Below are 10,142 nucleotides of genomic sequence, written 5' to 3'. Positions count from 1 at the left end.
AACAGCTGATAACAGTCTGGATGTCACAATAAATTCATCTCTGCTGCAGTTCATATAGTCTGGTCCCTTACGATGCAAAATTCACTTTCTCATGGTTTTCCAACAGTTATATGTGTCCCCATAGCCTGTATGAGGCTCCAGAAGCAAAGAAGGTCCGTCATCTCCTTCACCTGCTCCATTTTTTAGCGAACGTGTGCTCAAACAGACAGTTCAGAGATTTTCCCTTCATGATGTCATGCAGGGAAATAACCCCTCCCTCTGGTCGTGATACTCACTTTGACCCTCCCACAGCTTAAGGTTTACCATTATAGTGAATAAATTCAGTCTAATATGAAAAACTGTAACAGTTAGCAGGAGCTAGCATTAGCTACTTGCTAGTAACTGTAACAACACATACGACCAAAGTAACATTCAGACGCACAATATTTTTAACTCACCTTCAGGATTCTCTCCTTCTGGGTCACATTCTGGTTCAAAATGGTTGAACGAGAGCGTTCCTACGAGTCGCAGCGATAAATCCACCAGATACATTAGAACATTGTCCCGGTGTTTCAGATTTACTGGGTTCCCTGTTAAATGGTACCAGACTTCCCATGAAGTCCATCGTTGTTGCTCATCACAGCATATAATAAAATAAGAATCTAAAAAGGTATGACACTTCGAAACTTCATTGCAAAAGCTGTTAAACGGCGTTCGTCGGGACGGCTACGGATTTCTGTCGGGTTTTTAACGTCTGTTATTAGCAGCAACAAGGGATGCTAAAGGGGCACCAGTTAACAGGGAAACCACTTCATCTGAAACACCAGAAAGCTTTTCTGCCCGAGATGGGCCTGGAGTCTGTCGACAGACACAGAAACAGAAACTGTTCTCAGTAGAATCACTAGAAGGTCTTTAGCCTGAAATTCAGGACCAAGACTGGATTTGGGGAAATATGCTTTGAATACATTTTGTTGTTAGACGTCTGACACTGATGTGAGATTGTTGAAAAACATATGGAACCTTTAGGTTTTGGAAGGTAGTTTAATCTTCATACATTGCTATAACAGAATTATTGCTTCCCATCAAAAATTACTGAGCATATATCCACTTTTTTTGAGAGTAAAAATGCAGACGTATGCAAAAGTTTGCGAAGGTTCAGAAATGTTTACAAGAAATATAACTCGTTCACCCTGAAATACCAGGAAAGTATCATATTGACTGAGCGCGAGCGTGTTTGTAACCTGAGCCTCGTTCTGCAAGGTGTTTTAAACAAACATCTGCAGGGCTCCGTCTGAAACCCTGAAGCACTAAAGCTGTTGTTGGCACCATGCGGATTCCTCATTGGTTCATTTACCTGGCATTGTGGAAAGCAATAAAGATACATTGGCACCTCTTTATTGAAACAATATTCATCAGCCTCCCTTTGAGCTATATTGTACATCTTATCACACTGCACACGAAATAGAAAACAGAAAAAAGAAAATGAATGTGTTTTAGTGACTATTTCTTTCTGGTAGCAACGTTTCTTGTCAATTGAAAGAAAAAACACAACAACAATATCAAAACTTCAAGCAGCGGTGCTCGAGCAATAACATTGCAGAGATAATTTAAAAATAATTAAGTGATTTCCACACAGTGTGGATAAAGGAAGGGCAACTTTGGTCACGTTGACTCTAAATCGTCCTTAGAGAAATTAAAACAACAAAGTTGCATGAATGTGAAGAGAAGCAATTGCAGATATTTCTCTTTAAATATAAAGAGGACAAGTAAGACATCATCTAAGTATGGTAATAAAGCACCAACATTTGTTCGTGAACATCATGTGGAACGCTTTCATCCCAGATAGACGATTTCCATTCCGACGACTTATTATCATGAGTGACTTATTTGTAATATTTCAGTGACAAAGGATGAATAGTAATGTATTTCTACAGATAAATATGCATAGTTCCTTTGAAAAAGTAGCTCTGTCATTCTTCCATATCTACGTTATGGTGTGGAATATGGGGAAATAACATGTTGATAAATAATATTATTAATAATAATATGACAATAATTATAAAAGTGAACTAACGGAGAGGACTTCACAGCTCAGCTGACGAGTTGTCATGCTTTTCTTTTTCTTCCCCAGGCGCGATTTTAAACTATGTGTCTTTAAGTGTAAAAAATACATTATTGATCCTCGGCCACTGAAATGTTACAAATAATTCACTTATCATGATAAGTCATCTAAATGGGAACTGTCTATCTGGGATGACACCGGTGAACATAGGGGTTGATATATTGACAAAATGAAACCGGTCTCCTATTGGATCTGCTGCATTTGCTCTCACTGTTTCTTTCATTAAGCAATCATTTTCATAGCATTTGTCTTTTCAAGCACGAAGGAAGAAAAAAAAATGTCCAAACAGCTTGTTTGAAGTGACAAACAGCAGCTTGGTTTCAGGAAACGTTTCTTCAGATAGAGAACACGTTTTATTCTAACATGAAGCCACCCAGAACACCAGCAATACTAAGAAGAGGGGAGAAAACAACCACAGACAAACAAAACATAACAGACATAATACAAAAGAAGAGAATAAACCAAAACACACTCTAAATTAATCTTCTTAGTCATTTGTCATTTCAGTCATTTTGCATTGTAACCCTGAATTTTTTACCTTTCAATATTTTTATGAAGCACAACAGAGATTTACACAACTTTAAGTTGTCGCTGATCATTTCAATATGATTCCCAAAAATGAAACACATGAGTATTTTACATGAGTTCTCACACTACCTCTTTCAAAGACACCCAATCCTCATGAAAGTTATGACTATTTTCTCTTCATTTGAAAGATTTTGAATACCGGTGGGAAGATTTATTTTTCACTCAAAATAATATTTGCAATGTCAAGTATACAATACCTACACATTTTAAAGTGCAAGATTCTATAAATAATTTATTAATGGTTTCATGATACAAAACTTGATTCAATATTCTAATATGTATTTTCCGTAGTTTAATGATTAGGACGACATGTGTTCTGTAGGTATTTCCCCAAACCTCAACACAATATGTCATTATCAGTGAGAAATACAATAAACCCAAACATTTCTTCAGTTCATGATCTAAGATTACCAGGAATTTAGTTTCAAACACCTTCAATTATTACTTCATTTAGGAGTAATTGAATGTCACAATGTAATGTAATGATAACTTATTGATATGAAACCATTCTCTTAACCTGATCGACTCCTCTACGAAGGTTGGCAACAATTATTTTATGTCTGCTCCTGAGCAAAATACATTTGCATCATCCACAAATGTAATACATTTCAAAATAACAAAATACTGTTCAAATAAGGTTCCAATACAGAACCTTGTGGAACACCGCACATTACTTTTCTATAATGTAACACTGGGAAAAAAGGAAAGAAAGAAAGAAGAAAGAAAGAAGAAAGAAGAAAGGTGGTGAATTGATGCAAATGATGCAGCGCATCCTGGATCCTGTCAGGTGGATGAACTGTTTACATTTGTGCCTGAGGAGAGGGAGGGAGAGAGAGAGAGAGAGAGAGAGAGAGAGAGAGAGAGAGAGAGAGAGACGAGAGAGAGAGAGAGAGAGAGAGAGAGAGAGAGAGAGAGAGAGAGAGAGAGAGAGAGAGAGAGAGAGAGATTTTTTTTTGATTTTTAAAACACTTTTATTTACACTAGATTGTCAGAAGACGGTTACATTGTGTGTCAGACATTTTTGTTTACAATCATTTTTTTAAAAGCCGTGCAAACTGCAAATCTTCGTTTTTTAAAAAGCACAGAATGTTCTTAAAACACCAGACCTCTTTAAAGAATTCAGGTTATTGTTTTGCTTAAAAAAAACGGTATTCAAGCCAGAGTCTGGATTTGACATTGACTCGCCACACTTCCATGACATCCTGCCCTTCTTTGTTCTCCATCATGTTCCTCCTGCTGACGTAGATTGCCATCTTGGCCTCACCTGAGAGGAAATTCAGGAGCTGCCATTTTTCTTTTGCGCTTTTTTTATAGCCAGCTCCCATGATAAAATTCCTCTCAGTAAAAACAACACTAAAAAGACTAAAAACCATTGTTAAAAGAGTGAAGAAACCTGCGAGTCTCTTGCACCCGTTAAAAACATGGAAAACAGTCTCTCTCTGTGCACAAAATGGACAAGTGTTTAATAACAGCCAGGGTTAATGATGGAGGTAAAAGCGTTTGAGGCGATCGCACCATGTAAAATCCTCCACTGAAGGTCTCCAGTCCGTTTCTTTAAGGGGGGTTTGTAGAAGATCCTCCACTGTGGACCAGGTCCGCCCTGACCCAGTCTTTGTGACCACACAGTGGAGGGTCTGTTGCTCAGTCCACCCTTGTGGATGCTCTTCACACAGTTCTGATAAAATGTTCGTGTTTGTCTGCCTTGTGTAATGACAGTCTCTCAGGCTGTGTGGTTTCTAGGAGGGGGGCCGGGACAGTCCCCCCAGCTCCGGGCTCAACAGGACCTCGGGGAAGGGGTCTGCAGCGTCCGGGGAGAGTTCTCCTTGGTCGTACTTCCTCAGGAGGCTCCTGTCTCTGGCTGTGAGGACCCTCCTCCAGGTCTCCAGGAGCCTCTGGGACACCCGGACAGACTGCAGCTTCAGGAGAGAGCCCAGGGCCTTGATGTTGCTCAGGTCCGGCCCCACAGCATCTACAAGCTGACCCACGGTGAGGGTCCCAGACTGGATCAGCCTTGCCGTCAGCCCAGGAGTTGTCCGCTCCGCTGATGTCCAGTCTGGCTCCGTGGATCAGGGGTTCTTTCACACAGCCAGTGCAGAGAGTCGGCTTTCAGGCACCTTCTATGGGTAAATAGAGCCCAGCATTTAAAAAATACTTTTGATAAAATGGAGGAAGCCCTTGAGATTTAGTAATTTGGGATCAGTTAGGAACAGAACATTATCCAACCCCAAACTTACTGGCACGCCTCAGGATGCAGCCTGGCCACGCCTCTCCACACCAGATCTGCCGGGCCTGTGAGGAACCTCTGCAGGAACTGGAGTCTAAAAGTGGCAGTCCGGCTGGCCAAGTGGACAAGGCCCTGACCCCCCTCCTCTCTGTCTAAAAAGAGCACCCCCTGTGGCACCCAGTGCAGACCATCCCAGAAGAAATCTACTATTTTCTTGTTGAATTTTGAGCCAGGAGACCTGGAGGAGGGTCTACACAGGTGAGCCCGATGCCACAGCTGAGATGCTACAAGATTATTTAAAAACAAGAACCCTGCCTCGGAGTGACATTTTTGGGAGGAGCCACCTCCACTTGGAGAGCTTACCCTCAATCTTTTCCGTGACGGTCTCCCAGTTCTTCTGAACAAATTGTTCTTCACCCACATGTATCCCTAAATATTTTATACCATCTCTTTTCCATGTTAAATTCTGGGGAAGAACTGGGAGACCGCCATGCCACCTGCCGACAGCGAGGGCTTCACTTTTTTCCCAGTTAACCCTCGCTGCTGATGTCACATTAAAATCTCTGATTATTTTATTTAAAAGGTCTATTTCTTCCTGGTTCTTGATAAAAACAATGAGGTCATCCGCATAGGCGGATAAAATCACGCCTTCACTAAAACCTGGTAAAAACACCCCCCCCACACTAGAACGTATCTTATTGAGGAGGGGTTCCAGAGAGAGTGCATAGAGCATCCCAGACAGAGCGCAGCCCTGCCTGACACCTCTGCACACTCTAAAAGGAGCACACAGACTGCCGTTGAACTTCAGCACACTCTCAATGTCCCTGTACAGCACCTTGATCTTGGCTATAAAACCAGCGCTGAAACCGAAGCTTTCCATGACCCTCCAAAGGAAGTCGTGTTCAACACGGTCAAAAGCCTTTTCCTGGTCTACTGAAATCAGACCAGCATCTATATCCAGAGAACTAGAGACTTCCAAAATACCCCGAATCAGGTGGATATTATCCACCATGGACCTGCCGGGGACACAGTAGGTCTGATCCCGGTGGATGACCTGCTCCATAGCTCTCCCCAGCCTGGAGGCCAGGACCTTGGAAAGGAGTTTGTAGTCCACACAGAGCAATGACACGGGGCGCCAGTTTTTGATGTCCTGCAGGTTCCCTTTCTTAGGGAGCAGAGTGAGGACTGCCCTCCTGCAGGACACTGGCATGGAACCAGAGGCCAGACATTCATTGAATACGTCCAGGACATCCTTGCCCAGGATGTCCCAGAACGTTTTATAAAATTCAGCGGTGAGCCCGTCAATCCCGGGAGACCTGCCCGTTGGCATTGCCTGCAGTGCTGCCCGCAGCTCCTGCATTTCTAGGCAGGCCTCCAGATGTTCGTTGGTCTCCTCGGAGACTTGAGGCAGTTCCCTCAGGAACCCCTCGAGGAGACCTTGCTCCTCCTTGTACTCGCTGTTGTACAGGGACGCGTAAAAACTCACCGCTCTCTTCCTCATCTGGCTTGGTTCCGAGATCTCCTGCCCCGTGTCTGAGAGCAGTGTGTGGACCACTTTCCCCTGGCCATTCTTTTTTTCCAGGCTGAAGAAGAAGCTAGAGGGAGCATCCATCTCATTGATATTTTGGTACCGGGACCGGACCAGTGCGCCCTGCACTTTAACGTTCAGCAGGTCGGCTAAAGCCATTTTTTTACTTTTGAGGCTTTCAAAATAGCCTCGATCTCCTGTGGACTCTCTTAGATGTTCCAGTTCCACTATCTCGGTCTCTAGTTTCTTCAAAGATCTGGTGATGTCACTTGTGACATTTAGGGTGTGCTGCTGACACAGGAGTTTGATTTGGGTCTTACCGTGGTCCCACCACTGCCTAAGACTGCTAAAATCACCTTTCCTCTGTCTAAAAACCTCCCAAAAAAATGCTAAAGCCTCTCTAAAACTTCTGTCTAAGGTTAAAACTGAGTTAAAATGCCAGTAGGCGCTTTTCGGTACAACATTCCGGACACAAATACTATTTAAAAGTAAACAATGATCAGTAAAACCAACAGGTAAAATGTCACATCTCTTAAAAACATTAAAATGATGTTTAAAACAATAAATACGATCTAACCTGGCTGAGGAGATCCTGCTCTCTCTAAAGTGGGACCAGGTATACTGACGGCAGTCTGGATGCATCCTTCTCCAGACGTCCACTATGCCCTGAGAGTGGACCAGCTGCTTCAAGGCGTGCTGAGAGGCTGGATGAGGCTCTGCATGGTTGCGGTCTAAAGCCGCGTTTTCCGTACAGTTAAAATCCCCACCCAGAAACAAATAGTCCTCCGACCCACACCCACTTACCACCTCAGTTAGCTTGAGGAAAAACTGCTTCCTCTCTGCACCGGCTGTTGGGGCATAACAATTAATAAAAACACATTTAAAATGGTGGAACTGAGCTTTAACTAAAAGCAACCTCCCCCCTACACAGTGCTGGACCTCCAGTGAGTTGGGGTTAAAAGCCCGGGAGAAGAGGAGGCCCACTCCTCCACTGAGAGGAGTGTGGTGGCTCAAAACGGCCTCCCCTTTCCACTCCTGCCTCCACTCAGCCTCATTGCTAAAATCACTATGGGTTTCCTGAAGGAACAGGACGTCTATCTTTTTGAGTGTGGCTGTCTCATAGATTGTTTGTCTTTTCCTCAGATCTCTGGCTCCGTTTACATTTAAAGTACCTAGTTTAAAAACATCCATAATAAAGGAGATGTTTAAAACCAGGATAAAAACAATAACATTAGTTAAAATAAACTTGGCTGTCAGCTTCATCTCGTAGCTGCTTTTTTGTTTTCAGCACAAGTTTCCTGAGTCTAAAACCCTCCTGCTCTGTGAGGCCAGACTCCTGTCTGCTGCTCATATGGAGTCTGGCCGAGAAAATAAAAAGACTGAGGTCTGGGAAATGCTCCTCTATTTTCACTCCGTGCTGATTTTTTGTCTGTTGTAAAAAGATTTTAAATTTTTCTGCACTGTATGGTATTTTTGTTGTTTTTTGAGAACTGTTAAAAGAAATATCGCTGCTGTCTGACACACATTCACTTTCACCGTCTTCTGACACTCTGTTCTCTCCACAGCTTTTCTTTGCATCTGTGTTTTTGGTTTTTTTCCTCCTTTTTGTAGGTTTGTTTTTTGCACTCTTTTCCTCCTCCATTTCTGCCTCCTCCACCTGCTCAGCCCAGGCTGCACTCTTTCCTGGCTCCTCCACCTGTTCTGCCCTGCTGCTCTTTCCTGCCTCCTCTCCTTCCTCCTCCACCTGCTGCTCCTCAACAAGCTCACTTTTTTTGTTGTCTCCTACTTTTTCTCCTTTTCTTTTTTTTCCCTCCACCTCACCAGTGATATTTACAATTGTTTCATTCACGCTGCATTCAGTGCCATTCACTCTTTCTTCCTCCTCCCCAGCCCCACCCGACACACTCTCCTCACTCACGCTCACATTCACACATTCACCTGGTGTATTTACATCACTCACCCCGTGCTTGGTGCTCTCCTGGTCGGTCACAGCAGCGCGTCTCCTCGGTGAAGCCCGAGGAGCGGCGATCGGTCGCTCAGATCGAGCCCCGGCCACCGCATCTCCCGGGAGCCCGGACCGCGGAGTCACCGCCGGGGGGGGGGGGCCCCCAGGCGGAGGTCCGCGGCCCCGGCACCGGGGTAGCGGCAGCCGCGGCGGCAGCCGCGGCGGCAGCGCCGGGGGTCTCCGCAGAGCCGGGCTGAGTCGACTCAGCTCGTAGCGGACAGGATTTCACCGTGTGTCCCTCCTCACCGCAGCCGAAACATTTCATTCCAGCTGAGCTCGCGAAAACAATGTAGTCATAATCATTTACTCTCACACGGAAACGGAGGCTGAGCTCCTCACACCGGTTATTGAGTATCATAAAGACTTGTCTCCTGAAACATGTCGTGTGTTTCAGCAGCGGAGACTTAATTCCAGAGGCGATGTCTTTGTAGCTGGAAACTACTTTGCCAAATCTGGAAAGCTCCTTAGTTAGGAGCTCGTCTGGCGCATAAGGAGGGACATTGGACAGGATTACCCGGACAGCCGGCTGAGACAGCGGCTGCACCTGGACGAACCTGTCCGACACGGTGATTCCTGTCTCCACTACGGAGTTGGCCTTCTCCACCTGGTCCACAAAGACCACCACGGCACCGTTCATCCGGGCCGCCGCCTTCACGCTGCTGTAACCAACCTTCTCCCCCACAGCCAGAGCAACTTGCTCCACGCTGCAGGGGAAAGGTGCAGAGATGCGCACCCCGTGTTTGCGGGTGAGCTTCCTGAGCTCTGACATGGCGGCAGCCAGTCCCCGGCAAACACGGACCACACAAACCCACCGAAACCCAAGAAAGATTGAAATAAAACAAAAGGTGCTCTGTGATTATTAAAACTACAGTGATTGTGAACATTAACAAAGAACAGAACAAGAAAAAAAATCACATAAAACTGTGACAAACGCTCCCCGCTCACACACGCTCCCAGCCCTTCCGCACTCCCAGCATGCACCGAGAGAGAGAGAGAGAGAGAGAGAGAGAGAGAGAGAGAGAGAGAGAGAGAGAGAGAGAGAGAGAGAGACTGTTCAGGCCCTTGGGCTGTATCCTGTTGTTGAACAATAAAATGCCTGAAACAGTTAGAAGTGTGAGACACAGCCCACGCATTTGACTTAATTTGAAAAATCAAATATGTGATTGACACAGCGCCAGCTCACCTTCGCCTCCACAGACAGAGCTATTTAGCGCCGTGGAAGAAACGCTAAATGAAGCTTTGTTTCAGCAGGTGTTTGTGTGGCGGCCGTCGTCTCAGCCGAAGCTGCGGCTCGTAAACAGAGACTCTGCTGTCACCGGAGTCGAGCACATGAAGGCTGTAAAGAGGCCGTCAGACGTTACAGGTCCAGTAAAGAGACAGTGACACAGATAAAGCTGTGGCTCGTTAAAAAAGAAGAAGAAAAAAAAAATGCAAAGAAAAGACTCCTCATAAAATTTCCAAATGGCAAAAATAAGCTCATCACGAACTATGGAACACATCAAATCTGAAAGAATCCATGAGAAATAAGTCATTTCGAGGATTTTTAAGAATTTGTTTTCTAAACCTCTGCTAGTTCCATAAAAGTATTGTCATGCTATATAAATCAAGCTGCAGTGTTGAAAATGTATTTATTTATGACGTCAACATGCACAATGCACACGATGAAGGCTGAGACGACCAAGACCAGCCAGTATAA

This window comes from Blennius ocellaris (assembly GCF_963422515.1).
Source record: "Blennius ocellaris genome assembly, chromosome: 2".
NCBI lineage: Eukaryota > Metazoa > Chordata > Actinopteri > Blenniiformes > Blenniidae > Blennius > Blennius ocellaris.
The sequence above is the reverse complement of the archived record's forward strand: the minus strand, read 5'-3'. Positions refer to the sequence as shown.